Below are 7725 nucleotides of genomic sequence, written 5' to 3'. Positions count from 1 at the left end.
GTGGACTGTATCCCTGCCGTCCGTATTGTCTACCATTGTGGATTTAGTATCACTACCTCTTTCTGCAGCTTTCATCTGTATAGTACCCTGTATTTTATGTATGATTTTATAATGCGCTTGAATAAAGTTTGTTCACTATTTTTGTATTCAAATCAGTATACTGGTATCTCTTTTTTTGGTGTAGTTAGTTCTTTCTTTCTATGTTTGATCACTAGTTCTCTTCTCCATATTTACTATCCCTGCCCCTCGGATATGAGAGTTGTGGCCTGGACATACGGCACTCTCGGGTCCGCTTGAACCCAACTGCTTTATGGCACATTTGTGCCCTTTATACTTAGGTATGACAATACATTGGTTCAGGTTACTAACACTCTGGGAAATGGACTCCGTGGGATCCACAGATGGGAACCCTACACTCCCTGTTTATAGCACACTCTCCCTTCTTCCCCCCTCCCATTACCCATTGTTTGTTAGAATTGATGTTTTGAGTGTACTTAGATCATTGAGCCACGGGTTCCAGGTAAACTTGAATTCTCGTACAACATGGGCCCACATGAGTGTAACTGATCTTTGAAGCCAGTATTGCGGTAGCCACTTCCCTTTTTGGTATTACATGTCATTTTACCCTATGGAACCTGAGCTCTGGTTTATAAACTGCCTTCTGTGGCCTGTGTTTCACTTGATGTGTGTCAAAGCTGTACACTTATGTTCTTGATTGTTTGAGATACATCTGTGTTCTTGGATATATGCGAAAACTTATAAATATTTTTTCTATCAATTCTCTATTTAATATATAGTTATTTAAAGGGGTACTTCGCCCCTAGACATCTTATACCATATCCAAAGAAGGAATAAGATGTCTGATTGTGGGGGTCTCGTCACTGGGGACGCCCATGATCTCCCTGCTGCATCGGGCATTCGTTTAGAGAGTCGGGTGCAGTGTTGGAGGCTCGTGACGTCACGGTCACAGCCTACTTGTGACATCACAACCATGCCCCCTTAATACAAGTCTATGGGAGGGGGCATGGCAGCCATTATGCCCCTCCCATAGACTTGCATTGAGGGGGCATGAACGTGACATCATGAGCGGGGCAGGGCTGTGACATCACGAGCCTCTGTCCCACATGGCCAGTCATCCGGATCAGAGCGAAGTTCGCTCTGTGCACTGGATGTCTGGGGTGCTGCAGCCGAGATCGCGGGGGTCCCCAGCGGTGGGACGCCTGTCATCAGACATCTTATCCACTAACCTTTGGATAGGGGATAGGATGTCTAGGGGCAGAGTACCCCTTTAACACTTCTTCACTGCCTGTTGTTTAAGTGACTTAAAGGGATATTTTGGGATAAAAAAAATTGATATTGCTTTGGCTATATAAACATAAATACAAAGCTAAACATACCTACTCCCAGTCCCCCGCTGATCCCATTCAGCTCCTATTTGGCTCTACCCAATCCTCCGATCTCCTGTATTCTTCTTGCTTTCAAGATGTGAGCTTGGTGCAGGACCTGCCTGTTTAGGTTGTCACTCAATCACTGGCTAAAGCAGGAAACTGCTGTGGCCACTGATTGCCAGAGTGGGCAGGCCTTCTGTAGGAGTAGGTCACTAAGTATAGCTATTTTCTTCCCAACCTGCACATTAGTTATTTTGTCAGCTCTGTAGATACATTTTCAACTCCTCTTCCTCTCCTAACTGTAGCAGACATTCCCCTGACTAATTCCCCTGATATATATATATATATATATATATATATATATATATATATATATATAGATAGATAGATATATAGATATATATTATACACACATATATATGCATAGAAATTGTATACATCTAAGAGTATATATATATATATATATATATATATATATATATGTATATATATTATTTCATTACTTCCCTACAGCACTACACAAGAGTGTTGTCAGATGTACAGACAGCAACTTCACAAATTATCTTTTTTTTTTATATTCTGTTTTTACCATGTTTATTTTTACCAATCTTATTCTGTAAGAAAAAAAAATGAGTAGATTGCTAATAAGACATCTAAATATCCTAATTGGGATACGTAAAATGACATTTACCTGTACATGCTTATTAAATGGATGGAAGTAATTAATGGTGTCCCTGCTTCAGATTCACCTACTCCCACTTAGTAATACATATGCTTCTTTTTATGCTGCTGTCAAGATTAAAAACTGAAGAAACTGTAATATAGCATTTCAGGATTTATGGTCAAATTGTGACATTTCAGAAGAAAACCTTTATCTTCAAAGAGAGAAACTCCTTTATAGAAAGAATCCATTGATGCTAGAAAAATGTGTGACATGACAAGTCTGCTTCTGATGTTTTTTTTTTATGCTTGAGAAATGTTATTGTTTTATTGCGCAGTGATAGACCCCGCTACATGTGATTACCGTATGTGCCAATCCTCAATGTAGAAGAGCAAGAGATTTTTCTTTTTTCTTTTTCAGAATGTATTTAATTTCAAATACTGAATCTTTTTAGTTGCAATGATTTCAGCATTTATGTACATGTCATCTTCTATAGTAGTCATTATATTCTGAATTTTCGCAGACTGCTCTAAGAACAGCTAATGGGCAATCCACACATTCATATTAAAAATTATGTCAATAACTGATACCTACAAAGGAACTAAAGCAGAAAGAAAGTTTAGTATGATATTCCAAATAGAAATGACATAGTTACATTGGTACTTAGATGTGAAATTAATGAGCTACCACCGTAGACTCGACACTTATGGATCTGCAAATAGCATGTCAATCAAATTTCCTTATTATTTTCACCTTATTCCAAATCAATGGCCATTTTAAATTGTTTTTTACATTCACATTGCATCATATGCTTTGAGTTGTAGCTGCCTTTTATTACTATTTTATTAATACTATTTCTTGCAAAAGTTTTTTATTGGGATTTTTCATAAAACAGAGGTTACACAACATCAGGCGAACAGCAGAGTGCCATAGGAACATTAAAGGGGTCATCCTGGAAAAAACTTTTTTTATATATATCAACTGGCTCCAGAGAGTTAAACAGATTTGTAAATTACTTCTATTAAAAAATCTTAATCCTTTCAGTACTTATGATCTGCTGAGGTTGAGCTGCTCTTTTCTGTCTAAGTGCTCTCTGATGACACATGTCTCGAGAACTGTCCAGAGTAGAAGCAAATCCCCATAGCAAACCTATTCTACTTTGTGCAGTTCCAGAGACAAGCAGAGATGTCAGCAGAGAGCACTGTTGCCAGACAGAAAAGAACAACTCAACTTCAGCAGCTGATAATTATTGGAAGGAGTAAGATTTTTTAATAAAAGTCATTTACAAATCTGTTTAACTTTTAAGAGCCAGTTGATATATAAAACAAAGTTTTTTCCTGGAATACCCCTTTAACAGGAGAAAAAACATGCCGTTAAAGTGATCTGTGTTACCATGTATCACAATGGGGAAGAGAATACTGAAAGGATAAACTAGAGGGTTGCCCACCATATTGTGACATGTCACAATAGGCCTATGGTATGATACATTTAGACATTACAAAAAAGTGGTCTGATGTGCAAAACCCAGGAGCAAAAACAGACCCAACAGCAAATATCCAGCTATATTAAATGTCTATGCAATAAGTAGAAGAAATCCATGGTTACCATCTATGTGCAAAGGCCTTGCGTTTACCGAAACCTAGGGGATGAGCATGGGGTTTTCAATATGCTAATAATCAATTCTATGGTAGGTACTGTAGCTGTTTTCCAGTTGCTCATGAGTGCGATCTTGGGGGGATATGACCGATATCTATGAACTACAGCACTACTTGGGGTGACCAGTTAATAGTACAGTTCAAGAGAGATTTGAGCAGTTTTTTACACGCCACCAAGAATGGCTGCATTGTAGGGCAGTTCCAGAGAATATGGTACAAGGAGCCTGTTTGACCGCAATCCCGTCAGCATAAATCTGAGGCACCGGGATAAACTTTGGCTATTTTGTCTGGGGGAAAATACCATTTTAGGATAGTTGTAAATGCATTTTCAATATAAGAGGAAGACTTTAAGGCTTTGTGGATAAATTGAAATGCTTGACACCAGACCTTCTTATCAAAAGAACAGCCCAGGTCTCTGTCCCATAAGCGTAAGAAAGTGTATATAGACCTCAATCCCTTCAGGTTGAAGGATAGGAAACTGAAAATCATAGAATCTGTACCCTAAGGGGGATGTTCTTAAAAAATTTACAAAGTGCCTGATCTGTAGATATTTAAACAAGTCTCTACTAGGTAATTGGAATTAGGTGCATAGAGATTCAAATGACTTTATCAATACAATTATAGTGGCACTTTTTATGCCAAAACCTCATATCAAATTGTTCCACTAAATATTATGCCAAATTTTCTGTGAACCTTAGGCTCAGAGGGCATACTTTGCACATGCATAGCATGTCAAAAGTTTGTACAAATGACAATAGCGCTTTGGCTATGTTCACACTACGGAATATCTGCACAGAGATATTTAGGGTGGATATCCCAAGTGCAGCAGCCACCATTGAAATCCATCAGCACTAGTCATTGACAGCAATGAAGTACGCGTGAATGTCCACTTAAAGAATGAACATGTTTAGGGTGCATTGACATTAAGGAATTTCGACTTGGAGCAATTTCAGGTAGACATTCAGTGTACAGCAGGCACTGACTAAATATCTTTGTGCTAGGATCGCTTTGACGTGCCCTATCACAATTGATGCCAATACATATTCAAGCAGATTCTGCTGAAATAATTAACATGATTAGAAATGAGCGAATTTTTGAAAAATTTGATTTGGACGATTCGCCAAATTCTCCCCCAAAATTTGTTTAGTTACAAATTTATTTGTGGTGAATCGCTATTAAAAATGTCTATTTCCGGGCTACAGAGAACTTCAATAGGGGTGTAGAACGCTTTGCCTTGCCATAACACGCATAGGGCATGTGCTGTGTTAGTGAAATAATACTGTTATTCAGTATGACATGCTGATTCTTTTGGAAATGTTTTTCATGCCATAAGAATATAGTGACAAGAGTTACCTTCCATTCTGGACTTCTTACCTGGTTTCCCTCCTGCCTGGCCTGCATGCCTGTGACTCACAGGTGCGCAGGTCTGGGCAGAAAAAAAAAAATGTTAGCACCATATTTCCCACCAGAGTGTCCTGGCATAATGGTTGGAAATCAATGGGAATCAGTGGACCTTTCTTGCACCCCCTTGCAACAGCGCACCTGAGGTGAACGCCTCACTCGCCTAATCGGAGCCACAACCCTGATTACAGAAAATACAAGTGCAAAAAACACAAACTTAAAAAAAACACTAAAATCTGTGATAAAAGTGGTATATAAAAAAAGAGGTAGTATTATATGTGACAAGATTATCAAGGGTGGATTTAAAAGGGGGGCAGTTTAAGTTGCAGAAATTTCTGCAACAGTTCGCTCCATAAACCTGAGTGAGGGGAACTCCAGCCGGTGTGTATTTTTGCCTGGCCTTTCATGCAGGAACAAAATAGTACACCACTGGGATGTACATATGTGGTATGCACTTATGAGGGGAATACAATGCACTCCAGTACACATAAGTACAAATTTGTATTTGTGAACAACACCAGAAGGTGTGTGCTTTTGGCTGGCCTTTCACAGTATCTAGGCCCTTGAAATTTTAACACGTACAAAATAGTACACCACTTAGATGTACATATGTGGTTCACACTTATGAGGGGAGAAAAATGCACTACAGTACACTTAAAAAAGTATTTGTGTACAACACCAGCCGGAGAGTACTTTTGCCTGGCCTTTCACAGTATCTAGGCCCTTCAGACTTTAACAGGAACAAAATAGTACATGTATGTGTACGTATGTGGTATGCACTTGTGAGGGGAGAAAAATGTCCTACAGTTTGCTTAAAACAGTATTTGTGCAAAACACCAGCCGGTGTGTACTTTTACCTGGACTTTCACAATATCTAGGCCAGTGTTTCCCATCCAGGGTGCCTCCAGGTGTTGCAAAACTACAACTCCCAGAATGCCTGGACAGCCAAAGGCTGTCTAGGCATGCTGGGAGTTGTAGTTTTGCAACATCTGGAGGCACCATGGTTGGGAAACACTGATCTAGGCCCTTGAGATTTTAACTGGAACAAAATAGTACACCACTGAGATGTACATATGTGGTTTAAACTTTTGAGGGGAGTACAATGCACTCCAGTACCCTTATATAACTATTTGTGTACAACACCAGCCAGTGCGTACTTTTGCCTGGCCTTTCACAGTAACTAGGCCCATGAAACTTTAACAGGTACAAAATAGTACACCACTTAGATGTACGTATGTGGTTTGCATTTATGAGGGGAGCCAAAGGCTGTCCAGGCATGCTAGGAGTTGTCACGATTTGGCTTACGGGTTGTGGATCCGCTGTGTCAGCGAGGGATTGGCGTGGACCGTGCTAGTGGACCGGTTCTAAGAGGCTACTGGTTTTCACCAGAGCCCGCCACAAAGCGGGATGGTCTTGCTGCGGCAGTAGCAACCAGGTCGTATCCACTAGCAACGGCTCAACCTCGCTGACTGCTGAGAAGGCGTGGGACAGAAGGACTAGGCAGAGGCAAGGTCAGACGTAGCAGAAGGTCGGGGGCAGGCGGCAAGGTTCGTAGTCAGGATGGGTAGCAGAAGTTCAGGTACACAGGCTTTGGACACACTAAACGCTTTCACTGGCACAAGGCAACAAGATCCGGCAAGGGAGTGCATGGGAGGAGATCAGATATAGCCAGGGAACAGGTGGAAGCCAATTAAGCTAATTGGGCCAGGCACCAATCATTGGTGCACTGGCCCTTTAAGTCTCAGAGAGCTGGCGCGCGCGCGCCCTAGAGAGCGGAGCCGCGCGCGCCAGCACATGACAGCAGGGGACCGGGACGGGTAAGTGACCTGGGATGCGATTCGCGAGCGGGCGCGTCCCGCTGTGCGAATCGCATCCCCGACGGCCATGACAGTGCAGCGCTCCCGGTCAGCGGGACTGACCGGGGAGCTGCAGGGAGAAAGACGCCGTGAGCGCTCCGGGGAGGAGCGGGGACCCGGAGCGCTAGGCGTAACAGGAGTTGTAGTTATGCAACATCTGGAGGCACCCTGGTTGGGAAACACTGACCTAGGCCCTTAAGACTTTAACAGGAACAAAATAGCACACCACTGAGATGTATGTATGTAGCATGCACTTATGAGGGGAAAAAATGTCCTACAGTTCGCTTAAAAAAAGGATTTGTGCACAACACCAGCAGTACACACGAGTGCTGCCGCACATAGTCGCTGTGTACTATACCCAAAATTGCACTTTCTCTCTCAATCTCTCTTCCTTCACTATCAGTGCTTCTAGGCAGGATTTGTGCTTGAGCTGAATCACTTCGGTTCTATGAAACACACTGTGCAACACACTGCTCTCTGTCCCTCTCTATTTGCAACAGAACATTGACTTGACTAGGAATTCTGCTGGAAAAAAGCTTTTCTGTGCAACACACAGGGCTGTCTGTCCCTATCTATCTCTTTGCAGTGAAAGGCTGAAATGACTGGTCTGAAATGATGGTTGCCGATTATATAGGGCTGGGCCATCACAGGGGTGATTGGCTGCTGATAGGCTGCATGCTGCATGTGATTCAGGGTCATTCCGCCTACCCTTATTCCCACCTTCCCAGGAGTCACATCTCCTCAAATGTGGATCCAAAATTTTT

The sequence above is a fragment of the Hyla sarda genome, chromosome 3 (genome assembly GCF_029499605.1).
Source record: "Hyla sarda isolate aHylSar1 chromosome 3, aHylSar1.hap1, whole genome shotgun sequence".
Taxonomy (NCBI): domain Eukaryota; kingdom Metazoa; phylum Chordata; class Amphibia; order Anura; family Hylidae; genus Hyla; species Hyla sarda.
Note: the sequence above shows the minus strand (reverse complement) of the source record.